General features: G+C 36.2%; 1 protein-coding gene and 1 long non-coding RNA gene across 11 annotated transcripts in view; one reads left to right on the forward strand and one right to left on the reverse strand.

The window, feature by feature from the left end:
* Positions 1–27,242, reverse strand: part of LINGO2 (leucine rich repeat and Ig domain containing 2) — a 1,134,307-nt gene that overhangs the window by 878,599 nt on the left and 228,466 nt on the right. The gene's annotated exons all lie outside the window — the stretch shown is intronic.
* LOC112649601 (uncharacterized) lies at positions 4,524–15,401 on the forward strand. The gene is made up of 3 exons (XR_003129662.2): positions 4,524–4,589; positions 7,565–7,647; positions 15,295–15,401. It is a non-coding gene; the product is annotated as an uncharacterized LOC112649601 (long non-coding RNA).

Here is a 27,242-nt window from a genome sequence, read left to right on the forward strand (position 1 = left end):
GCCTTCTGGGTTCATGATAAGATACCACCTCCTGACTTTCTTAGAGTTACGTAGAATCTAGTGATTTGTGAGAAGTGATGCTTGCCACATAATCTTTGGTGGTAGGCCTTTCAGATCTCTTCTTTTCTACTGGCACAGTGATCAGCAGCATTCTGTGTGGTGGCCGCCCTGTCAGCCTGAGTTGCAGACTAACTAAACTGAGTAGAGGGCCCCCAAGCAATTCACATATATATGAACATATATATGGGCAAGGGATGGACTTTTGTTGCTTCAGTCTCTGTAATTTTGATGATGCTTATTTTTGCAAAATAACTTAATCTATCCTGCCCAACACATCATACCTTCTATAACTGGTAAAAATCTGCACTCAAGTTCAGCTGATCTAAAAAAGTATCTTTTTTTGGGCAGCCCAGGTGGCTGAGTGGTTTAGCACCGCTTTCAGTCAGGGTGTGATCCTGGAGACCTGGGATTGAGTACAACGTCGGGCTCCCTGCATGGAGCCTGCTTCTCCCTCTGCTTGTGTCTCTGCCTCTCTCTCTCTCTCTTTGTCTCTCATGAATAAATAAATAAAATCTTTTTTAAAAAGTACCTTTTTCTTTGAGTTCTCTCAAGGATCTCCAAAGTGAATTATGTGTTCATAATAAAACCTATACTTTAAGACAAGACGATTTCAAATCTATTTTACTAACTTGATGGAAATCTATTATCATAATAATGGTATTATTTTAATAACATATGCGATAGTAATCGTTAAAAATTATATTCTTTGTCCAGGTATCTATTTATATAAGGACATATGCAAGGAAATAATTTCTTATTCTAGCCAAATTATAAATTATTTGCTCTGTGAAGGGAGAGTAAGGTAAAAGTAAGGATTTAGTAGGTTTACTGAAATATTAACCTTCATTACCCATTTTAATTTAGTTCTCCAAATCTTGCAACCTTTATTGTGCTGGAGAATAAGAGAGTAGTTTGAAATATTCCTTGTGCATTCTAACATTTATAACTGTACATTTATAATGATAAGAGATGGGAGAGTACATGCAACAGAGAGATAAATGATAGATACATAGATGGAAATGCCAATAAATTAAGTCTTCAACAATTCTGTATTGTGCATTAATTACATGGAGTGTGCAAAGATGACAGGAATGAAATACAAGATCCTGAGGATATAGCAGTTAACAGAACACACGTGGCCTTTATCATTTATGGATATAAACATATAGATGAAAATATCCGAAACTGAAAAAAATAATTAAAACAGAATTGGATGATTATCTAGTTAATTGGCAGAGCAGATAATCATCACAGGTCTTCAGTTTGTAAATGGCCTTTCTGTCACATTAAGCTTAAAAAGTTCAATGTTTTAAGACATCCTGGCACAGTATTTACTGTTATGGCAAATTTTTGAGTGAATACAAAACAGGGTTACTAATCAAAGTGATGTGGAATCAGATATGTAGCACATTTACATCAGTTTGAACAGTGGACCTTGTGAATCTAAGCCTCACCTGCTTCAAAGGCTGAGAACATATTTCATCATTAAGGTTCATTTCTTGCAATTTTAATTTTCAAAAGCATAATGATTACAATTAGGTTTAAGCTAATGACACCTGCCAGGTGCATATCCCACCCCACTCTCTTTTTTTTTTTTTTTTCTTTCTCTAAACAAGTTAGGAAAAAAGCCAACATCTTGAAACTCAAGCAGTTATTAACACAATACCAAGCAAACTCTATTACAAGTCATCTCATTTAGGCCAGAAGTTCATTTACAATGCAAGTCAAACCAAACCATTTACAATCTGTATAGAAACTCTGCTTGAGGGGCACCTGCTTAGTGGTTGAGCATCTGCCTTTGGATCAGGTCATGATCCTGGGGTCCTGGGATTGAGTCCTGCATCAGGATACCCACAGAGAGTCTGCTTCTCCCTCTGCCTGCGTCTCTGCCTCTCTGTGTCTCTCATGAATAAATAAATAAAATCTTAAAAAGAAAATAAACTCTGCTTGATTCAGTATTTATTCTCTCATGGACAAGACACATATGCACACTCATAAACACTCTACAAAACACAGAAGTGTTTCTGTGTTTACATTCAAATTAAAGGAAGAGCTTGGGGCTCCATAGAGAAACGGGGCTGTTTGGGGGTAGCTATTAAAATATATTTTAGGGAGAAAGGGGCACCAAGAAACACTTTTATAAATTTTATAAACTATCAGAGGAAAGGGCAAAAAATTAATATTAAATTTATTTTATTACATACTAGAATCCTTGGTTGCCTTTTTTAAGATCACCTTGGGAAAAAAAAAATAAAGGAAGTGGTCGTTATTCCATTTATACAAAGAGATCATGGTTTTAGACACTGAAGCAGGAAGGCCATCTCAAGACGAGAACTTAAAATTCTTTCCAGCAGAATAATGCTTCTTTCTGTGTATATGTGTACCTGCTCAGTTTGTACTGGGAACTGTTAAGTCATGAATCTAAGAAAATGGTTATACCACAGTTTTTTAAAGCAATGTATATTTGCAGATTTCAATCACTGAAGACCTTATCTCCTATATTTTCCAAAGCATAATGACCTCTTTTTCTTCTGAGACAGATTTCTCACATATAATTTGTACTTAAGGATACTGAAGAGAAAACCACAACAAAGCTCTGAGTACCTTGCTACGGTATATAACACAGCCTGAGTAGTTGTCCACAGAAGATACCATGAATTTCTACTCATTCTCTATCAAACTCTCTTTCTTCCCTCCCCTTGCCTGACCAAATATTTTCAGTTAGGGGGTACTGTTTTCTCTGTCACCTAATGAGTTAAATTCTTATTGCATAAAATGAATATTTTCTCCTTTTTTGTTCAGATAGACAGATTTGAATCCAAAAGATTATCTTTAAGTGGGCAAACATACTGTAGTGTCAATGGAGTAATTTATATATTCTATATCAATGTTACTCAATTTTTTTAGAGATTTTATTTATTTATTCATGAGTGACACACAGAGAGAGGCAGAGACACAGGCAGAGGGAGAAGCAGGCTCCATGCAGGAAGCCCGATGTGGGACTCGATCCCAGGACCCCAGGATCATACCCTGAGCCAAAGGCAGATGCCCAACCGCTGAGCCATCCAGGCATCCCAATGTTACTCAATTTAATTTCATGAGAGGAACAACTGCCCCACAAGATGTTGATTATATTTTCTAGGATAAAATGCTTTGGGCCAAATCAGTTTAGAGTATTCTATGTTATACAATATTGCATAGGCATCTTTACTGTAAAATTCAGAACCTCTAATGTGCTGATATGCATTTTAAATGTCCAGGGGATAGATGGTATAAAGACAACTTTAATCCAAATTGGAAAAGTATTTTGGGCACCCCCTGAAATGTGTCTAATATAAGTTGTAATGTCTCAGGTTCTTCCAGGCTATATTCACGTCTCATGTGAATCCATGTCTCATCATAATCTGATGCTACTTATTGTTTTATCATGTTTATTACATATTCACTATTAAAGAAATAGGATGCATGCAATTTTGTAATTTGCCTGCTTTATTGATCCTGAGCTCAAAAGTAGATCCAAACTATATCTTTCATGCAATAATGTGTAGGTAAACAAGACACTCAGCATCAATGAGCAAACAGTAAATCAATCACATTTCAGTAGCTCATAAGGAAAAACTCGAAGGGAATTTCTAGGAATAAGCATTTCAAATATTTATCCTATACTCATGATGCAATATAAAATGTCATGTTGTTGAAAATAATAAAAATTGGAAGCAAATAATTAAGTATCACAAGAAGAGAAAATGATACTTTCTAATGTATGCATTATTCAGAATGTACTTTATAGAGCAAGGTTGGTGATGTCCATACTTTAGGTCTCCTATTTCTCAACTTGGCAACATGAGGGCAATACAATCTGGAATATTTCATCTAGATCTATATTTCTACTCAAAGGGTAATACTACTAGACATATGCCCTAACATTAAGAAAAGATATAATAAGTAGTGTTTCCTTGAATTTATGCAATACTTTAAAACTTCATGAAATATCTATTGTTATCTTGAGGGATACAGAGGTCTCATAAAATATCATTTGGGAGGTCTTATTATGAGCTAGCTACCCTCTAACTAAACAATTATAACAGAAGGGCATATTTCAATGCCTTTGCCAACTAACCATGAGAGGCTCCAAAATATAATAAACGATTATCTATACATATAGTCATTTCATCTTTCCTCCCATATGCTTCACATAGATGCAGCTTTTATTGTGAATATTCTCTCGTATGTATATAAATGCAGTTAAATTACTTAAACTCTTTGAGCTAAATAAGAATAGACCTCGCTCATGGAGTTGCCATGCAGTTCATATGCTTTACACCAACAAGGTAAATTCTGCTTTCGTCTTCTATTTTAATTGTACTTTTCCCTAGAATTTATGGCATAAGGCATTAGGGGAAAAGGACTCATGCAAAATGTGATGCTACCTCCTGTCATAACCATGGAATATTACTTTTCTCCAATAAGATCTCAGAAATGGTCATCACGCTGTTGGCCTCAGTCTGGCCAAGTCTTAGGAAAAGAAGGTGAGCAATTTAGCTAGATAAGAATAGCAACCTACCTACTCCAGTTTTCTACTGAACTTTAAAGTTGATGAACCAATAAATATAATCCAATATTAGCAAAACCCAGAAATAGCTCTTCAGTTAAACCTGCCAAGAACAAATGCCTACTTTACTTTCCTGTGATATATCTTGCAGCAAGAGAATAGCTATCTAAAACATGAATGGATAAAAAGGCAGAAAATCAATAACTATAATCCAATTTTTTAATCTTTAAGCAAATTTTTTATGGTCTAAATATATCTGTGTGTACCACAAACATTTTACACGTATAAGTTCTATACATTTCATAAAATAAAATAAAATGACTATCAAAAGGGAGCAAGGATAGATTATTTAGATAAATTACACACTAGATGATCAGAAAATCTGGTGTCAAGAAGCTATCTGTTGCAACAGAATGCAACACCTGTGTTAGGGACTGTAGAGCACAAAGCTGGAAGGAGCCTACATCCTTGATGATATCATAGAGCCTTTATGACATACTAACCTGAGGTTGCCTAACTCCAGGCTTCCATGACATGGAAGAAAAAATTCTGTTGTGTTTTAGTCACTGTTATATTGAATGTAATCTCAAACTGGTACACTTGCCCTACTAGCAAGTTCTGTTTAAAAAAAAAAAATCTGATCACAATCTCTATGAGTTAATGGCATGACCTTGTTATAAAAAATGTACAAAATTAGTAGAGAGATATAATACTTACAGCAAATAATCAAATAATTATTACTTTATACTAAGTGCTTGCAAGATTACTTCTGAAAGACTGTATTCTTATCTACATGTAATATTTTAAAGAATATATTGACCAACCATAGTGAATCCATTCATAAAACAGTCCTGAGGGACATGAAACCTGTGCCATATGTTTGGGAGGGAGAAATGAGAGAGAACTTTTAACTCAAGAAATAGTATTTGGACAGACACAATACTTGTCATGGTACTTGAAAGACTATCAATAAAAAAAAAACTTATTGTTTAATCCTGTTTCATAGCATAAAACTATACTATTCTGCAATGGAGAATGTTCTACTGAAGGGGTAGGGAGTTTCTTATTACCTGATGCAGTGAGTTTCTTACCTCCCGAAATATGGAAACAGATGCTGAATTAGCAGCTCCCAAGAATAGCACAGGAGGTATTCCTACAACTCATGAAAGACTTATCCATACGGTTTCTAGGAGTCACTCTAATACTTGGAGTCTTTAAAAACTCACTAATAAATAAATAAATAAATAAATAAATAAATAAATAATAAAAACTCACTAATCATTAAAAGAAAATGTAGAGAAAACAAATAAATTGGCAGTCTTTATGAGGACTTAAATGAAGTAAAGACATGATAAGAAATTAAATACAATAGAAAACAGATCATATAGGAAAAATGTATGATATATATGTATGAATATATACACATGCATACGTTCATTTATGAATAAAAACTACATCCATTTTTTTTTCAGAAATTGATTTGAAGGTTAGACTAAAATGCACATAAAATAGAGACATCAGAGTACATATATCAGGAAAGTTGTATTTCGATTTACATAAAATAACACTCCAACTATCTTTGTGCCTTTGGTCCTGCACACCTTCTCCATTCTCCCACCTCCATGTATATTTTGTTATCACTCTGGAAAAACAAAAGCAAAATCAAAACTAGCACAAAAGCAATAATAATCACAAAACCACAAAATTAAAAAAAATTAATCACAAAGCAAAACCCAATGAGCTGGCTATATGAATTCATGGAAAACCACTAAGAGACACAACTTAGAAGAAAATATGCCCAAAGATCTGTGTAGAGTAACCCCACAAATACACAGTATTCTAATATGTTCACCTACAGAAGCTCCAGCCTCAATCTCTGAAAAATAGTTAAGAACTACTTAACTAATACTTCAAGATAGACATTCCTACATTGCTTACTTGACATTCCCCTCAGGCATCTGGAAGATATTTATCAAAATACATGAGCCACAGAAAATGGCCAGACATGAATGTGCAGTGGCTGAACTACCTCCCATTACTAATGAGTGAAGCTGACGTGCCTAATTAGTTTACTCCCATTTAACCTATCCTACAGTCCTGCTTGAGAGTTCAGCCATGAAGCTGTACGAGGATGATGATAACAATCACGGGACACATTTCTTATCATTTACTACATTTTCTGCCTCAGTAGCTGGCAAGCCTACATGCCAATCCCAGAGATCATCATTACCAAACTCCTTGTATATTACGCAGCGTAATATACAACATGGCATGCAATCCACAGTGAATGTTTATGAATGAGTAGCATGAGTTCATGATAAAGTTTTGGGAGAGAAGCACACAACAGTTTACAAATAGCCAGGCCTATGTATCATTTATGCAAACCAACTACAATCAGAAATCATTTTTATTTTTATTTTTTTAGAAATCATTTTTAGACAATGGATACAAAGTTGCAGGGAACATAGGAATTCTTTTATTCAGGAATATACTGCAAAAGATTATATGAATATAAAAAAATAAAGTTATTTTTTCCAGTGTATTATAATTATGTTTGGTGGTATAAGAACATTACAGACAATTCTAAAAATGAAGACAAGAAGGGAAAACATCCATAGCTCCAGCATCCCAACACAACCACTGCTAACACTGTGTATTATAGCCTTTGACTTCTTCAGCTAAATATGTATTTTATATAGTTGTAATAAGACTGTAATGTAATTACTATTTTTTCCTCACTTCTTTTAAATTGAAGCATATTCCCATGATTCACATAAGATCAGTAAAAACACTATGACAATTGTTGCAATGTAATATCTAACCAGTGTTCTGTTCTAAAAAATTCACTATTATAGAAAGCATTATGACTAACAATCACACTGTAAATAAGTAAATAAACAAACAAATATACATATATATATTTCCTCATTTAAAATGATTCTTTTAAAATAGATTCTCAGAAGTGGAATTTCTCAAAAGCATGGGCATTATAAAGCAGATCTACACATGCTGAGTTGCAGGAACTGCCTTTAAAGGTCAGAATATCTCTTTTTAAAATACTTGATAAAGCTGATATCAAAGAATTTGATTTCCTAATACAGCTGCATATTTACAGAGTGCTGGCATAATCTATCCTTTATGGTTATTAAGTTCAGAAGTTCAGATTTGAATTATAAGAGTAATACAGATTTGCTCTTTTGAGCAGGGAAATGTCTTTGTTCTCACTTTGCTTTGCAAACTTTCATAAAATGTCTGTGCCTACATCACATTCCCTCTGGGTTTTACATTTTATTAGGAAATAATCATGTCGTTCAGTTAAAAATGTAGTGACTGGAAAATATAATGACCCTTTCCTAGTTAGTGTTTTTTCACTTAATTCAAATGTACATATCTACAGAGGAACCACAAAGAAATTCCTAAGGAATGCTTTGGAAATTTCATACATAGTAATGGGTCAGTGGGGAACATATCTTGCAAGCAAGAATGTTAGTCCTTATGAAATCATAAAATGTTCAAGCCCCTAGTCTTTGGTATATCATTAAACACACACACACACACACACACATAACCAAATCCTGAATTGTTTCCACATGTGTATTTGTCTACTATGAGAAAAGCCTTAGCTTAAACTTACTCAAGTTCCTGAAATGTGTAAGTCATTTAATCTCTTTCTAGGTAACAGTCCTAAATTGCTAAAGTACCTTCATTATAAGATAGTCACGAAGATTTCATGTGAACACTGTTATAGAAAATGTAAAAGTATACACAAACGTGTGCATTTTCAATATTAAATATTCCATTTAAAAGGTGTAAGCAATAATAGAAAATGGAATTATGATAGCAAAGTCACTTTTATGGCACATGTGAGTAAAGAAAACAATTGAGAGACTTGAAAGTGTACCTAAAAATAGTACCCTGTATTGGTCATAAAGAGATTAATGCATTAATCTTTTAAAGAGCACGTTTTAGACCTAAAAGTTTCTAATCACTGGGAAAAAAATAAAATACTGGCCACTCTGCATCCATTGACATTTCACATGTAAATGTGAGACTGTTATTTGTGAATCCTTCTATCCATTTCCCTCATGTCATATAGCCCCATGAAGCTGATTCCACCCCTTCTCAGAGGCTAGAGGAGTCTGGCAGGGCCCATTAGAGCCTTGCAATCCCTTAGCCACAATGACTGACTGAAAGACAGATAGGTCATCTCATATGATGACTGCAGATTTGGCCAAGACTACATGAATAGAGACAGAGGTATTCTCATTTCTCATATTCTCATATATGAAAGAGGAAGGGCTATAATTGCCTTGCAGGGTGCGGAGAGAGTCTGTCTCAGACTGGACAGACAACAGAAGAAGGAAGCAGAGCAGACTGATAGGAAAGAGAAAAGTTAACCCTGAGATCCTAAAATTAGCAATGCTTTGGTGTGCCAAAACCTTCCATTCACCCCTCCACATCCAGCCTTTTCTGTCTTGCTCAGTGGGAGGACAGGAGACTGCATGTGTAACAACCTTCCCACCTGTCCTCCAGCTACAACAGTTGCAACAACTGCAAATGGGAACAAGAGATGGGAAAAAGAAAGGCAAAGAAAGTAAGGCTATTTCATTATCTTGAGGTGCTGCAATAGGTCTGCTGTGTACCTTCACTAAAATCCCAGCTCTTGTCAGATGATCCTCTCCACAGGGATCTATATTCAGGTCCCTATATCTACCCTCTCCCAGTCTTTAGGCTTACCAACAGCTCTGCAGTCCCTGGGCTACCGCACTCTCTTGTGGCTTCCTTCTATCCTGCCCACAACTTTCTGCATATTCCCTTTAATACCTATTTCTCAAATTTCTCAATCTGAGTGTTCCATCTGTTTCCTGCTTTGACCCTTACTTGATAAACCAGTCCTACCCTGGATGTTTCAATTACCTGTGCAGGTACAACCCTATTTTGTTCTGTTCTAACTAGCGCAAACTATTTTTATGTTGCTTATAACAGGAAGAATCCTAATAGATGAAAGCACCCCTGTTTTCTGTGCTCATTGATAAATTCTGAAGTCTGGCTTCTCTGCAAGTGATTGAATTTATTGAATGAATAAGGCAAAAGGAAATTCAAACTTATAGATGGCAAGGTTCAAGTAAGGTTCTTTAAGAAAGCAAAACTACTTTCTGGTTCAATGGATGCTCATTGTAAATACAAAGAACAGTTAACCACAGGAAATAATTAAGCTGCTTAATAATCTTATTGTAAATCATGGCTAAATTAAAATGATCTCTCTGTTACTTATTTCCAACATAACCTCAGAGGTTAAAGCACTAAATGGGGGCAGCACGGATGCCTCAGCGGTTTAGCACCATCTTCAGCCCAGGGGTGATCCTGGAGACCCAGGATTGAGTCCCACGTCAGGCTCCCTGCATGGCGCCTGCTTCTCCCTCTGCCTGAGTCTGTCTGTCTGTCTGTCCGTCTCTCTCTCTCTCTCTTTTTCTCATGAATAAATAAATAAAATTTTAAAAAAAGCACTAAATGGGATCAAAATGAATAACTAAATGAAGGAATGAACAAGTGAATTTTTATTGCTGTATGTATTTAAAGTCTGTAAAAGCCTTTACATACTTTAAGACACAGGTAAGGCAAAGACTCTAGACTGTTCATAGGTTATACCAGGCTGAATAGTGGCCTCAAAGATATTTAGATCTCAATCCTTGGAATCTGTGAATATTTTACCTTACATGGCAAAAGGAACTTTGTAGATGTGATTAAGTTCAGGATCTCAAAATGGAGAGGTTATTTTGGACTATCCAGGTGGACTCTCAATGTCCTCATTAGAGGGAGGCAGAGGAAGATTTGACTACCAAAGAAGAAGGCAATGTAAGGACTGAAGTACCTAAACTGACTCTGGAGAGGGAAGAAGGGGCCAGGAGCAAGGGATGAAGCTGTATACACTAAGAAAGGAAAGGAAATGGATTCTCCTCTAAAGCCTCTAATGGAAGCTGAGGCCTCCTGGAACCTTGATTTCAGCCCAAAAAACTTCTGACTTCCAGAACTTTAAAAGAATTAAGTGTGTGTTGTTGTTTAAAGCCAAAAACAGTGTGGTAATCTGTGGAAGTAACCATAGGGATGTCATACAGAGGTATGTATCTGGAGGGCTGTTTTAATCCCAAGGAATTAAATGTCTATCTACAGTTATAATTTCTAGGAAAATATAGAATCACCAGTGAGTTATTCTTTCTACATCTTTATACATGGAGGACAATGACATATATTTATTCATTCAAGAACATTTATATATTGATTTAGTTAATTGGACATTCTGCAAGTGTGTCTACCATTGTAGTCTTTCTCTTGTAGATGCTTAGATGATGGCAATCACACTCCTCTAACTAGTTTTGCAAAGTTACCAATCCAGCTCCCTAGAGACACAAGCTCTTAATGAGTGCTCAAGTAAGCTTATTTACAGAAAGATCTAACTTCTCAGAATCTCACTAGTGGCTTTTAAACCCAAGTTTTTGATGGCTGGTTGGTTTTTGGAGTCACATTAGTTTCTTGATTACTAATCTGGATCTCTCACCAAACAAATTTATGTTCAGAAGCTTTAAAAATAAATAAGAGAAAAAAAATCATTTAGCCCCTGAGGGCCACTAAAAACCAATCAGCCAAAAATACTTTGCCTAGCATCTGAAAAAGTGAGACATCTGTTTGGGACTTGGTTTGGCATGCTACAAGAGTGAATCCTGGAAGGAAAAAGGAAATGAATTGCTTGGCATACAATGGGATGGGAATAGGCCACTCACGGGACAACTGAATACAGACGGTATAAGAAAGCAACTTCCCACTCAGGAGCTATCAACTAACAATTACTAATGAAGGAGGTACCAAAGGGAAAAACTTGGTCCAGTTGTAAAAGCAACCAGATGACTTCTGGGCAGAACCAAAGAAACCTCAGAGCTAGTCTCTAAAATGGGCCAAATATTAACTAGTGAGTGACCAAATAGCATTTGAAAGAAAAGAGAAACAAATAACCATTTACCTGGCAAGTTCAAATAAGCCAGTTCTGTAGAGGAAATAAGAAGTGTGAAAGAGTTGGAGAAAAAACGGTAGGGACTATCAATGACTCAAAGAATCACACTGAGCCTAGAAAAAAAGATATTTTTAAAGAAGCACACAGTAGAGTGTTACAGTCAACCCTTGAACAACACAGGTGTGAACTCCAAGGGTCCACCTACATGCAGATATTTCACAGTAGTGTGCTTTAAATGTATTTTTCATATGATTTTCTTAACAGCATTTTTCTCTAGTTATTTTATTGTAATAATATAGTATATAATAGAGGCAGCATAGAAACTATGTGTTAATTGATTGTTTAAATAGTGAGAGTGTGCTCTCACTATCGTAGCTTTTCTTCAGTTCCTCAAACTTTTTCTCACCTCTGCCCTTTGTGCAACTCACTACTCTTATTAGATGATTATTTTTCCTATCAGAGAACAAAAACAACCGGTTTACAGTTCAGCATGATAGGCAATTCTATCAGTTAGGAATATCCTAACTATAGAAGCTTGGAGGGATATGACTATCATTTCCCTGTCATCATATCATTAGATTTATGTTCCTTTTTCTTTTATCAAGATTATGTTAAGAAAGTCCATTATTACTGTGCTGTATATAAATGTTTTAGGTATCTGAAATATTGGAACAGGACTGTGTAATAAATAATTAGCCTTATCCAAAGAGAGGTCTTATCTTTGATCTTGGCTCCTAGGAGGTGATCTTGGAATCCTTAGAATGTCCTTCCTAAGAAGATATAGTCTCTGTTTATGTGGGGGCTTTGGCCAGATGACAGAATTTAATGGTGTGATTTATAATGAGAGTTTTGGGTCCTTTGGTATCAGCTTGATATCTAGAGGAGCTGGAGAATAAAGTTTGGGCATGAAGGTAGTCAACCATGTCTATGTGACCAAGCCCCAACAAAAACTATGGATGCCAAGATTCAAGTGAGTTTTCCTGGTTGAAACTATGAGTTACCCTGTGTACTGTCACATATCACTGTCAGAAAAACTACTGTTATCTGTGACTCTTTGGGGAAAGGACCCCTAGAAGCGTCACATTTGGAACTCTCCTGGACTCTACTCCACATATCTCTTTTCTTGGCATATTTTAATCTGTATCCTTTTGCTGTAATAAGCCACAACCCTAAGTATTGTAGCTTTTAATGATTTCTGAGTCTTTCTGGAGAATTATAGAAACTGAGAGTGATCTTGAGATCTCTGAACTTTATGAGGACAATTTTTCTAAAGTCAGTTTAGAAATAAAACAAATTAGGGTCATCAACAGAAGCTTTGGTGGCTTGTCTCTACAAGTACAGCTAAAGAACACAAAACTCCTTCATTCTAAGCACTGTACTTATGCTAGACAGAGAGGTTGAGTTCAGAGAAAAACAGCTGGGCAAGGAGCCTAACTCCTGAACAGAAATGGAGAGCTTAAAAGCACAGTGAAATGAGGAAGGCTTCATAGTGTCCAACCTTCTACCTGGGCATCCTTAAAAGAAACCATTTTGTTCATAGATCAGAACAACTACAGAGAAGTTTAAGCACACTGGCATTTAACAGCCATTGCCCTAAGATAATATTTTCCCTTTCTTTTTCTTTCTTTCTCTCTCTCTTTCTTTCTTTCTTTCTTTCTTTCTTTCTTTCTTTCTTTCTTTCTTTCTTTCTTCCTTTCTTTCTTCTTTCTTTCTTTCTTTCTTTCTTTTCTTTCTTTCTTCTTTCTTTCTTTCTTTCTTTCTTTCTTTCTTTCTTTCTTTCTTTCTTCCTTTCTTTCTTTCTTTTTTTTTTTTTGTCTTTTTTGAGAAAGGGAGAGCACATACATGTGCCTGAGTAATAGTGGGCAGGGAAGCAGGAAGAGAGGATCTCAAGCAGACACCATGTTCAGCAAGGAGCCCAACACGGGGCTCGATCTCACAACCCTGAGATCATGACCTAAATCAAAATCAAGAGCTGGATGCTTAATCAACTGAACCACACATGTGCCCCTAAAATAATCCTAAAATGCAGTGGAGTAAACCCTATAAGCAAAAGAGAAAAGTTTAGAATTTTTCACCCTGTCACAAGGATATAGGCATTTGTTATTTGTTTTAAAGACATGATGATTTGAATGATGGGATACATGCATTTAGACCCAGTCTTAATAGGCATAACAATTACTGTGCAATAACTATATATAGTATTCTACTCAGGCTATTTAACAAATTTCTAAGAGTAATTTAGACTACATGTGATTTCTACTTGCTCCAACTTCAGCCAAAATATAACTCCACCGAATTGTATTTCTCTGTTATTCTAATTGTCCAGGTAACAGAGACATCTTTTTTACTTTTACTTCCCTGCACCTTCTCGGGGCTGCCTTCCCTTCACCCCTTAGGTTTCAATTTAAACGTCACCTCCACAGAGAAACCTTCCTCTACTCCTATCAAAATTTTATTACCCTCAGTTCACAGAGATGTTTTTTCCTATTGTACCTGATTTTTCTTCTTATAGCAAATATCACAACTTATACATCTATATTTCCATTTAGTTTTTTAAATATCTGTCTCTAAAAATGGACTGTAAATTTATTGAAGGATAGATCATTCCTTTTGGCTTGCCTCGTATCTTCAGCACAAGAACTGCACCTCGCACATAATGCCCCTCAAAATAGAGAAACAAATTATTTAAATTATTTCATTTAGCATTTGAGCAGGTAGCAGTGCTCTACATAGATTTGGCTTGTCATTAATAAATCCACCCTTCCTTTCTGTGCCTTTTCATGGGCTTTCAGGTGTTTGGATATTGTAAATACACATCACACAAGGGCATAAAACCAAAGATTTTTCCAATGAAATCTAGCATGTCTCATGAAATAGACTGTGAAAACATGGTAAATAAATCAACTAACTCACACAGTATCTACCTTTAGGAGGAGAACCAATCTAACAACAAGAGAAACGGGATAGAGAAGGACTTCAACAATTGGACAGGTGCTTGATTATACTAGAGTTTTCTTTGACTCTATTTCCTGGTCTGCAAAATAGTGAAAGAAATTCTCACCTCTCAGGATTGCAGTGAGGGTTATTGAGATGATATAAACAGAGGGTTTAAAATAATAGTTCATGTATAATATATTTGATAAATACTGGTTCTCTTTACCTTATCTCACCTATAGAATATTGATAAGAATACACAACTGCTGAGTACTTGCTTAGTCCTGGGAACTGCCATAGGTACTTTATATGGGTGTATTTATTTAATTTTAACAACTCTATGAGGACAGTGCTCATATTATCACATGTTCATATTCACAGAGGAGGAAATGGTACACTGCCATTAAGTCATCTGCCTAAGGGCACATAGCTCATAAGTGACAGAGGTGGGTTTCAGAGCCAAGTTTGCTCCAGCATTTGTGCTTTCAACCAACATGCTCTGCTGCCTTTTCAAGAGATAAGTTAACTATCACAGAATTACTTCTCGCCAGGAAATAGTTATTATCTCATTTAGTTCTTGCAATAGAGAGTAGGGTATCCTTACTCTAATTTTGCAAGAACTTGAGACTCAGGCAGATCCAGTGACTTATCCCAGATCTCTTAGTTCAGAAGCCACAGAACTGTAATTTGAGAAAATGTGTGTTAAATTTCTTACTTGAAAAGAGTATTTGCTGTCTTATAGGACTTCACAGATGCCTTATTATATCAAACCCTTATGTATGGCTAACTATTACAAGATATCTCCAATGGTACACACACCCACGGACACTCTCATGTACAGAAGGAAAGGTAATATTCTCACTGAATAAATCTACTTCTGCTAATTTTATTTTTATTTTTTTTATTTTTTAAAAAATTTCATTTATTTATTCATGAGAGACACAGAGAGAGAGAGGCAGAGAGAGAAGCAGGCTCCATGCAGGGAGCCTGACGTGGGACTCAATCCCAGGACTTTAGGATTACACTGTTGGCGGAAGGCAGGCACTAAACTGCTGAGCCACCCAGGGATCCCCCACTTCTGCTAATTTTAAATGGTTATTAATATTATTTTATTATTTGTCTGAAAGGAAAATAGACCTATCTTTATACCTATTCAGTTGTTACTATTAATTTCTAAATAATATAATAGTATTACTATTAATAGTAATAGCAATAATTGGTACTAAAATCTTAGTACTAATGGATTTGTTACAATCACTCCTATTTTTAAAATTTATTTATTTATTTATTCATGAGAGACACAGAGAGAGAGGCAGAGACACAGGCAGACAGAGAAGCAGGCTCCCTGCAGGTAGCCTGATGCGGGACTTGATCCCCAGACCTGGATCACTCTGAGCCAAAAAGGCAGATGCTCAACCACTGAGCCACCCAGGTGTCCCTCAATCACCCCTATTTTAATCAATGACAAAACTTATAAAACCATAGCCTTAGTGACTTATTACCTTATGTTTGTTTATTGATTCACTACTTTAGCAATGATAGGAATAGGCACATCAAATAAGGATTGAACATTTCTGTGATACTTCTCTATAATTGCTTATCCCCAAATGTCCTCTCCAGTCAAAGAAATCAGTTCTGTTATTTCAATATTTTGTGAATATTGGTTGATTATAATATTTTTAACAATATTTTTATTTAATTATAAATATAATACAGAAATATCTAGAAATACAGAGGAAAACCTAATAATCTCATTACCTTAAAGGGACCCATCAGTTTATTTTTTAACTGTGTTTTTAAAATTAAAATTTAACTGTTTCATATCATGAATGTAACTTCAGACCTTACATGGTATCATTGTTTTCTAAAGCATTATTGTTATGATTTCACAATATATCATTAAGTAAGGGCCATATTTTATTTGACCATTACCCTATTATCTTATTTTGGGAAATTGCTAACAAAGTTATGGTCTTTTATTTGTTATTTTAATAAACATGTTTTAATAAACTTCTTGATAAATACAGCTTTTCCTATATTGGAATTATTTTCTTAGGATAGGTTTTTAGAAATGAGAGTGCTAAACCAAAGGGTGTGAAAGCTTTTTTTTGTGGATCTTGCTATCTTGTTCTCAAAAAGTAACACTCTACACTGTAAAACTGATCGACTTTATTGGACGTTCCACTGGAAAAGGAAAAGAAATAAAACATATTCAGTAGCTGCAAAAATAATAGAGTTCTCATTCCTGGCAGGGAACACAGGTGGGATGATTATTAAATCCACAGAAATGTTCAGAGAATCTTAAATATAGGCAGTTCTAGATGTAGTGTGGTGATTCAGAACACAGACTCATTTCTCCATAGAAAGCCATGTTTCAGCTAAACTTCAGATGGGTTGCAAAGGCTTATTTGATTCATAAAGTAAATGAGCTATAGCAGCAACAATCCCATAGAACTTCTCACCATGTAGTTTTAGAGGCTCCCACTCAGGCCTCCACTCAGACATTGAGCACATCTCTCTGCCAAATGAGGGTGTGAATGGAGAAATTTACACGTCTAGATTCTCACACTTGCCAGGACACAATAAATGGAGTAGGCAGGAGAAAATAGTCTCTAGTGTCAGTGGGGAAATAATTAAAAAGAGAGTCCTAGAATCCTAACATTTTTAAAAATATTATTTATTTATTTACTCACGAGAGACACAGAGAGGCAGAGACATAGGCAGAAGGAAAAGCAGGCTTCCTGCAAGGAGCCTGATGTGGGACTCGATCCCAGACCCCGGAATCACGCCCTGAGCCAAAGGCAGATGCTCAACCACTAAGCCACTCAGGTGCCCCAAGAACCCTAACATTTTCAAAATTAGAGAGCACGTTTGATACAACACAGTACAATCTTCTCACTGAACAATGAAGAAATTAAGAAAGCTTGGGCGAGCAGTGAGTTCTATACAGTGTAACCTGCCCTGTAGGCCTGATGTTCAAGTGAACTTCTGCAGGCCTGGGGATGGGGTCTTGGGCATAGCTTGTGGTGGGGAGAGAAGACCAGCAAATTGATGCAGCACATGAAGAGGCCAGTGCAGTGGTCTGCACAGAGGAGAGCTCTTATTAAATAAATAAGAGCTCTTATTTTTATTAAGAATTAGATAAATAAATAAAAATGGGGACTAAATTGAGAAATTAAACAGATGCAATTGAGAAAGCAAGGCAGGAAACAGTGTGAAAAGCAGGTGAAGCTTTGAAATACGTACTCTGTTTCATTTGGGTTTTTCTTCCTCTCTGTTTCCCTTCCTTTACTTTTATCACAATTCAGGTGGGCTATCAGCACTTGTAGCTCATGGTCTCTGAGGAGGTACATGCCATGTGGAAAAGCACAGGTCCAGTTAATTCTTTCTGGCTTTTGTTTATCAATAGCCTGAATGCTTAGGAGAACTGAAAATGTCTGCTGATATTTGGAAGGATAGAAGAAGAAGGATAGGAAGGATAGAAAAAGCAGAGTGGAATAAACATTCAGGATGAAAAAGTTAGCCTCAGGCTGGCTGAAGAGAGGAGAGGTGTGGTAAGAGGACTGAGCACAGGTAGCCACTCACTGTCATCAGGTGTAGCAGCTCTGCAGAAGAATGACAAGGGACTGGAAGCCCTTGACACAGGACCTCAGCAACCAGCCCCAGTCAACAAGTCTGACTGCCGAACCTGCAGGAACTGCAAGGAGGAGATTTCAATATCTGGATAAACAAATGATTACTGTCCACATATCTTCTGCCTGTGACATCATGGTGTGCTATAAATCTGGGGACTGTGGCCCAACACTGAAGCACTGGGGAAAAATTCAAACTCTACCAATGACTTCAGTTAATATTTTTTCCAGACTATAGACATACAAATATAAGAATACCAATTGTATGAGCTATAAAAAGTAAATTTTGGCTTTCCTGAGATTGAGACTAAGATACATACCTAAAACACAAGGTTAACTTGCTCAGAAGGAGTGAATTTATAAATGTCTGATCTCCACCTCACCCTCTTAATACCTTTCTCAGAAGACAGTTGCTTTTAAATTAATTATTATTCTAAATGCAAATCTGATCATGCACACTGAAACTCTTCCTTGTCCTCAAGATAAATTCCACACTGCTCTGACTGGCTCTTCCTGAACTTCTCTGCATCAACTTCAAGGTCTATCTTTGCTCAGTCCCTCTTTCCTTTGTGCTGCAGGGATGTCCAATGACTGGCAAGCTGACAAACACAATTTGCATTCCCAATAGCACATGGCTTCACTGTCTTGAATGTCCTTCACTTACCTCTTATGCACCAGAGCCCCATCCTCCCCTGCCTGTCATTTCTTAACTCTGCCTAATGTGTGCTCAGCCATCAAACACAGACCTCAACTCTCCTGAAACTTGAAACTCTCACTTGAATTCCTAGGAAAGGGCTGTGTGGTCCTACTCTGCAACCCCATCTCATTCAGTGCTTATTGGTCCCCCAGCACAATGCTGGGCACAAAGTAGTACTCAGTAAATATTTATTGAATATATAAGTAACTCTTGCAAGTCAGCTATGTGACCTTGCATTCAAGACCCCTTTTCTGTAAGTAATCAAATAAAAGAATGATATTGACCATGTGATAAGATTTTGAACAGCAGAAAAATCATAAGAAACCATTGAAAATCATGGAAGAGGAGAACTGCAAAGGACGTGATGTGACCCCCAGCCAATCTTCCCCAACCCTTTTTCAAAGTAGAAGTAACTTTTATCTTATATCCCAGTAACTAACATGAAGCCAGTACACAGAAATGATGGAGGAGGGAAGCGAGGGAGGGATTTTAAGTTCCTGAGGTTAATTAGTGGAAGATTTAGGGCCAGGCTTCCCTCTCTCTGACCACTAGCTGAGCGCTCTTCTAGAAGCATTTAGGGATTCTTCACTCACCTGTGAGAAGAGGTTTCTTGGCAACATTATTCCACTGCTTTTCATTATATGTTGTTTTAGATTCAGAACACTTCTGTCATATGAATGTAGGCAATTAAATATTTTCCACATGAGCCATTCCCTCTTCTGGCAGAACTCAAATTGTTTAATAACATTGAGGAAGAGAAAAAAACCCTCCCGGAACTTCATTTTTCATGATAAATTAGATATTTGGTGATTTAGATTAAACTTGCAGTGGCAAATAAACTGCCACCACATCCCTAGACATATACACTATGGTATGGATGTCAGATCCTTTTTAGTAAGTTTTCAAAATGACTCTCAAATATGTAACGACATCATTCCAGATTAAATGACAGTTTTGAGCATGTGAAAACCCTAAGCAGCATTTATCGGAGTTAGAGACACTAATATAAAACAGTGAATAACCATGCCATGCTTAATTTGCTGTTCTTTTTCATTTCCCTGCAGACAGCTCAGTGTCTCTTTGCTGTTTAGAAGCGTGTTTTACAACACCTCCATGAGCATTTCTGTCTCCATCTGGGCAGGTATGATCCATTTTGCCTGCTACTGAGTTCTCATTGCCATCACACAGATTTGCAGTGCAAGGAGAGACCTGTTGTCCTGGCTTCCTTCTAATAAATGTGTTTTGCTATGATCTGGGGCTGCACTTCACATGCCTGTGCTTAACCACCTCATGTTCTATCTGTGGCCACAGGTTCATATGGTGAAGCAAAGAAAAATGAGAACCCTTTTGGAGGCATAGCATAGTGTAAAATTGGTTTTCTAATTGTTTGGCTCCAAGTTAGGTTCAGGAAAAACACAGGGCTAGAATTTAACTGATTATCAAATATGGTATATCAGTCAATGATTTCAAATGTAAAATGTTTTTATGTTGAGGTAAAACTGATAAATGAGGCAAATATAAATCGAATAGGTGCTTTAAAAAAATAAAAGGTAGGAGGAACGCCTTGCAATCTAATTTTCATTGAGCAAGAATGAGTCATATTCAAGATATACTTATGAACATATACTCCTTGTTCCTACAGTCTTTTTTTTCCTTTCAGTTAGTTTTTTTTTTTTTTCTTTTTGAAAGTAGGGGAGGGGCAAAAGGAGAGAGAATCTTAAGCAGGCTCCACGCCCAGCACAGAGCCCAATGCAGGGCTGAATCTCAGAAACCTGTGATGACCTGAGCTGAAATAAAAAATCAGACACTTAACTGACTGAACCATCCAGGTGCTACATTTTTCCCTTAATTTCTGATGTAGGGTAGTCCCTGGGGCCCATCATTATAATCATTCTTTTTCTCTATAACCTTTGTCCATCTGACTTAGTTCTAGAAAACAACTTCTATTCTATAGTAATCCAAATATCCACATTCTCCATTTTGTCTCCAGGAACAATGACTACCACTTATTGAGCACTTACTGTACTTAAGATACTGTGCCATGCATGTTACAGACATTATCTCATTTAATACTCAGAAAAATCCAATGACTTTCAAATCTTTACCTCTCTTCAAACTTCCTGAGTCCCAAAATATTTCCTCTAATTGTCTAACAAACTTCTCAAATGCAACCTTTCTCCAACTAAGCCAACAACCTCTCAAATGCAACCTTTCTCTAACACAGCATTTACTCTAAGTCAAGAACCAAGGACTTATTCTGGTCTCTTACTTCTCCCTCCTGACAACATCTTGTTACAAAGCTTCATGAATTGAGATTCTGGGGTTGCTCAGTGGTTAAGCATCTGCCTTGAGCTCAGGGCGTGATCCTGGAGTTCTGGGATCGAGTCCCACATTAGGCTCCCTGCATGGAGCCTGCTTCTCCCCCTGCTGGTCTCTGTATCTCATGAATAAATGAATAAAATCTTTAAAAAACAACAACAAAGCTTCATGAATGTACCACCTAGATACTTCTTAACTCTCATTTACTCCACATAAGAACTCTTTACTAATTCATGCATAGCTATTTCCAAGCATATTTCTTGTGTTAACAAATTTATTCCTTCTGTGTTCAGACATTGGGAAGATATGAGCAGGAGAAGACATGTCCATATATATGAAAGAAATCTGATGGGCTATAGAGTAGGTCCACAGGTGTAACTCAACTAATGTGAGTTCACTGGTGAGTTACAGATCAAGACTACACAAGGTAGAGTTGTCACACAAAGGAAACTTTATTTGAAGCAAATAGGCAATCGCAGGGAGAAGCTTCTAAAGCTCTGACTCTCAGAGAAGAAGTGAATGGGTTCTTTTGATTTAGGGTTAGGATGAATATTCAGAAAAGGGGATTTAGTCATCACATGAAAAGGTGAGCATAAGCTGCTCAGTCCTAGTTAGAAAATAAGCCTATACAGGCATCCTACCTCATGTTAATGAAGTTTGTACTCTTCTTAGGGTGTGGACTTTAACAATATAATGAAGAAAAGTAACAAACAGATGGCAAAGAAGAAGGGGCTATGGGCAGGCTGTCAGAGCCAGTATAAACTGGATGGGGTCTTGAGTTGGTAATCTCAAGTTAGGAATGAATGCAGGGCCTTTCTGACTTGAGACCATACTGGGAGATTTAACACTGATTTATTGTCTCTGATACAGTGAGGGTACTTCCTTGCCTGGTTGAAACTGTTAATTTTTGCATTGCTTTTGTTCCCTTAAAATCTTTACTAAAGTTTTTGTTTGTTTGTGGTGTTTTTTGTTGCTGTTGTTGTTTTTAATTCTGACATCTCCTAGGAAGCTCTGCAAGAAGTATCCTTGGACAAATAGGGCATAGATCACAGAAAATAGCTGGGGGCCTTAAATTACTTCTCTTTCTTCTTCTGGAAATTCCAAACTCTTTCTGCTTATATAGGCAGGCACCAATGATTTTATGAAGATATAGAAATATCCTGGGGAAAGGAAAGAGGAAGACTGACAGGATTGTGAAAATTTGGGGAGAAAAGATACATTTAGCTATGTGAAAATGCTGTTTAATAAGTCACTAACCTTGGTTACTGAAACGTTTTATTTCTCTTTGAATCATTTTTGGTCCGCACATGACTTTCAACTCCTATTACATTGCTTTATGCTGATCAACATGGCTGTCTTTCAAGAGAACATTATCCTTCAGCAAAAAAAGAACCAAAAGGCAGTATGCCCAGATAGTGGCAATCATTTGCAAATAGACAAGCTAATGAGTCTCTCAGAAAGAGCCTCTAAATGACTAATATGAGCTAGGAAGGTCCATCAGATAAATGCCTATTTTTGTGCATCTTCTTTAATTGACTTTGACTGACAAGTTGACTAATAACTTTGATGTCAAGGGCTTATGTCTTTTCCATTCTGTCACAAGCTGTAAACAAATTCATGCTGAGTATGATAAAAATGAAACTTTCTGTGTTAAAGGAGAAAGGAATACTTTCAATTGCTAAAAAAAAATCAGGTATATTTTATTCTAGATATTTATATTTGGTATTGCACTGTACATACACTTTTATACATTTAAAAAACTTCCTGTTAGCTTTGTTCTTTGAAACAAAGAAAAGGATAAAAAGGTAAAACAATAAAAGTAAAACAAGAAAGAGTTCAATTTATTTTGAATTCAATTTAAACTTTACAGCATGATATTTATATGTCTTAATCTAAAATTGCTTCAATTTCCCCAGTTCTACAAGGGGTGATTCAATTTCAGATTAATTCAGATTGTCTCAGTAATAGAGCTATTGTCTGCTAAATAAATCCATCATGATAACAATGCTGTCCATTTAAAGTAGAATGTTCTCTGTTTTCTGAGATCTGAGGTTTGATACTGGTTTTGATTTTGCTAAAGAATAATAACATTGCTTTATAATTCTTACTTTAAGAGAAACTATGTCAAAATCCCAAAGAATGATATCATCAATACTGGTCTTGAGCTTTTATTTTAAAATACTTTTTTTTCTCAAATTAAATACAAAAAATACAAAAGAGGATATGTATGTATTTGTGACCTACAAATTCCTAGGAGATATTTTCAGCAACTGATGTTAAGGAAGGGATTAACACCTTAATCATGATAAAGGATTTTCATTTTTCAAATTTCTCAATACCTTTACAATTATGAAGACATTCAGATGGGATAACAGCATGATTTTTTTTAATCCTTACTAGTGATCTCAAACAGAACTGTCAAACCATTATGTGCTAAAAAGTGCTCATAGTGCATTACTCTGTTATTTGACCTATTTTTTTTTCTTATTACATTTTGTGGCTCTCCTACAGTTAAGATATAGAAAGAGATTTAGAATGGGATAGTGAGGAAGAAGCAGCATAAAAGTTAAATAACGATATATGATAAGGCTTGATGTATACAAACACTTGGAATTTTTTTGTTATGTTTACATACAAAGTAGGAATGCTTAAATTCTTAATATTAATGATGAGGATCAAAATATGCATAGTGAGGATTCTGTTCACATTCATTTGGTAAAAAACAATCAGCAGCTATATCTAAACCAACTTGACCAAGAAATATGTGTTCTGGATGCATAAAGGGGTTAATTATAAGGTGTGTGTGTGTGAGCTTTAATCTTCATTAGTTTTAACATCTTTAAAAGTTGTTTCTGGTTGTTAAGCTTATCTGATTACTTTATAATAAAGTTGTTCACCAGAAATCGAAATCTTTGACTCTGGTTAGAAAAACTTCTGTTAAAGTTCAAAAAAAGCTATAGTTTTATAAGGAAAAGAGACACTGGTAGACTTTATTAGAAAAACAACAAAGTACTACATTCTAGTAGCTAATTAAAATGTACAAAAATAGAATCCTATTAGACAAAATAAGTATTTTGTTCTACAAAGATAGATAGCAAAGCAGAAAAAGGTATGAACTCAACATGAATAAAATTAATATTAAGACCAATAAATTTCTTTCATGGTTCAGTCCTTTATTCAATACAAATAAGTTTACACAATATTTCTATTAATATCCTTCAGGGGTAGAAATTCAGTGAAATCATTAGGAAACTAATCTTCTTTCACCACCTGAAAAGAATGCTTACATTAAAGCCTTAAGTTCATACCCTTTTTCTAATGACAAGTCAGCAGTCAGAACAAAAGCTATATGTGAGAATTCTGAAGGAAGGTACTTTGACAATGGTGTTGTGATGTCTTGAGACAAGTCTTGTGAAAAGTCAGTGATTTGAGTGGACAAAATAAGTCACAAAAATATGATAGTGACGCTGATGAGGATATTCATAACTTGAGTGCATATGATGTGTTTGCTTGTCATTTTATTTAAACCAGGCAAATAATCCTCTGAAGAGGGCAGCATACATATCATTATCACTTAATGAATGATGAGACTGAAGCTTAGAGAAGTTAAGCCCTTTGCAGATGGTGAAATGGAGCTATATTATTGTGGAAAATCAATGAGCTCTCCACTGCGTGGGAATACAGGGACTTTCCTATTTGGCCTGAACTACTTTTTCTATAAAATAGTGATAACAATAACTATCATCAAGGCTTTTTGAGTGTATTAGTGAGATAATGTATATATAGGGCTTGATATATGGTTAACAATACTACTAATAGGGAATCCCTGGATGGCTCAGTGGTTTGGCAGCTGCCTTCGGCCCAGGGCATGATCCTGGAGACCCGGGATCGAGTCCTGCATCGGGCTCCCTGCATGGAGCCTGCTTCTCCCTCTGCTTCTCCCTCTGCTTCTGTCTCTGCCTCTCTCTCTCTCTCTCTGTCTCTCATGAATAAATAAATGAAATCTTTAAAAAATAATACTATTTTTATTATTATCACATAACTAATCAGTTATATTTAAACACATTGTATTGGTCAGCTGGGGCTGCTGTAACAAAATACCAGAGTTGAGGTGGCTTAATAGAAATTCATTTTCTTATAGTTCTGGAGGCTAGAAATCCAAGACCAAGGTTCTGACAGATTTGGTTTCTGATAAGAGCTTGTTTTCCTAGCTTACAGACTGGCACCTTTTCTCCCTGTGTCCTCACATAGCATTTCTTTGTGGATACATACTCCTGGTGTCTCTTCTTTTAAGAACACCATTCCTATTTGGATTAGGACCCTATCCTTGTGACTTCCATTAACCTTAGTCACTTCCTTAAGGATCTATCTGTATATATGGTCACATTGAGAATTAGAGCTTCAACTTATGAATTTGGAAGGAATGTGTTCAGTCCATAACATTCTGTTTTCTAGCCCCTAAAATTCATATCCTTCTGGAGCACAATACATTCATTCCATCCCAACAGCCCCCAAAGTCTTAACCCATCACAGATCTCAGGAAGAAATTAAACCACCAAATAGGGATTGTTTAATAGCAGGACACTGTGATCTGTCATATTTATTTAAGGCCAACTTATATTTAAAGTCAACAAACTATTTTTTTCATTATTTTCCTTTACTTATCTAATTTCAACAAATTTCATCTATGTAGCTGTATATTCCTTTCACAGTTGCCTGGGAACACATGTGGTGCAGAAAGAGTGACCATGCAGTGAGTAAGGAGGAGTGCCTTATGGTCTGCAGTTAGAAGGCTAGACTCTAAGATGCTGAGAGTGAAGAAATAGTCATTCACTCTTCCCTTTGCTGGGACCTCTCTCAAAGACCAACTACTCCATTTGCCATGGAGGTTGATGTCATTTTTCACAAACTGGCCTCCCCAGACACCAACATCCTATTATAAAGCCTCTATTTTCCAGACATGCAAAAGGACTTCCCACTACTGCTTATGCCATGTTCCTTCATTCCCCTGGGCTGCATTGCTTTTTCATATAATTGACTATGGGTTTAATGTTCTCTAAAGGTCTCTTCTCTGCCTGAAAAGACCCATACTTTCAACCCCAGATAAATGGTATCTCCTTTACATAGTCTTCCCTGATATCTTTAGGCAAAGGTAATTATTTCCCCAACGATACCTTCATAGAATTGTTACTGTGGTAACATAAGTAGTTATTAGTTTATAGGTTTGCTTCTCTCACTCACATGTGAGTTCTTGAGAGCAAAGTTTCTATCTTATTAATTTCTCTATCTTCAAGGCTAAATACAGTACCCGGTATATTGAAGATACTTAATAAATGTGTGTTGGATAATGAATGAATGACTGCAGTACATTTCTATCCCTACCTTTTTGAATTCTGAGCTAAAAGCTGGTATTTATCTTTATTAAGACCTGCAGTCCTCTACAACCCATCTAGATTCAGAAATAGAATAATAAATAGACCAACTTCTACTTTAGTCATTTTAAGAATTAAGCTTTATTAATGGGGCCCAGCATTCTTTGTGCCTGTGTTTTAGCTGTCAACAGTTTATAAAAGTCAACATTCTTCACTCTGCATAAGTAAATCAATAAGGATTATAAAAATCATTAATGAGGGATCCCTGGGTGGCGCAGCGGTTTGGCGCCTGCCTTTGGCCCAGGGCGTGATCCTGGAGACCCGGGATCGAATCCCACATCAGGCTCCCAGTGCATGGAGCCTGCTTCTCCCTCTGCCTGTGTCTCTGCCTCTCTCTCTCTCTCTCTGTGACTATCATAAATAAATAAAAAAAATTAAAAAAAAATCATTAATGAAATACTGTGTTACATTTTATAATTTCTTCATTCCTTTGTGTCTGCCTATACTTTTGGTCATCTTCTTCCACTCTATACAATTACTGATGACTGCAGTTTCAAAATCTTACATGATTCTGGTTAGCTATATGCCCAAACTATGTTTTGTCCTTCCTAAATACGTAAGTAGACTATTTTTCACAGTCTCCACTGTATTGGTGAGTTCTGGCTAATGG

Source organism: Canis lupus, chromosome 11 (genome assembly GCF_003254725.2).
Source record: "Canis lupus dingo isolate Sandy chromosome 11, ASM325472v2, whole genome shotgun sequence".
Lineage (NCBI taxonomy): Eukaryota > Metazoa > Chordata > Mammalia > Carnivora > Canidae > Canis > Canis lupus.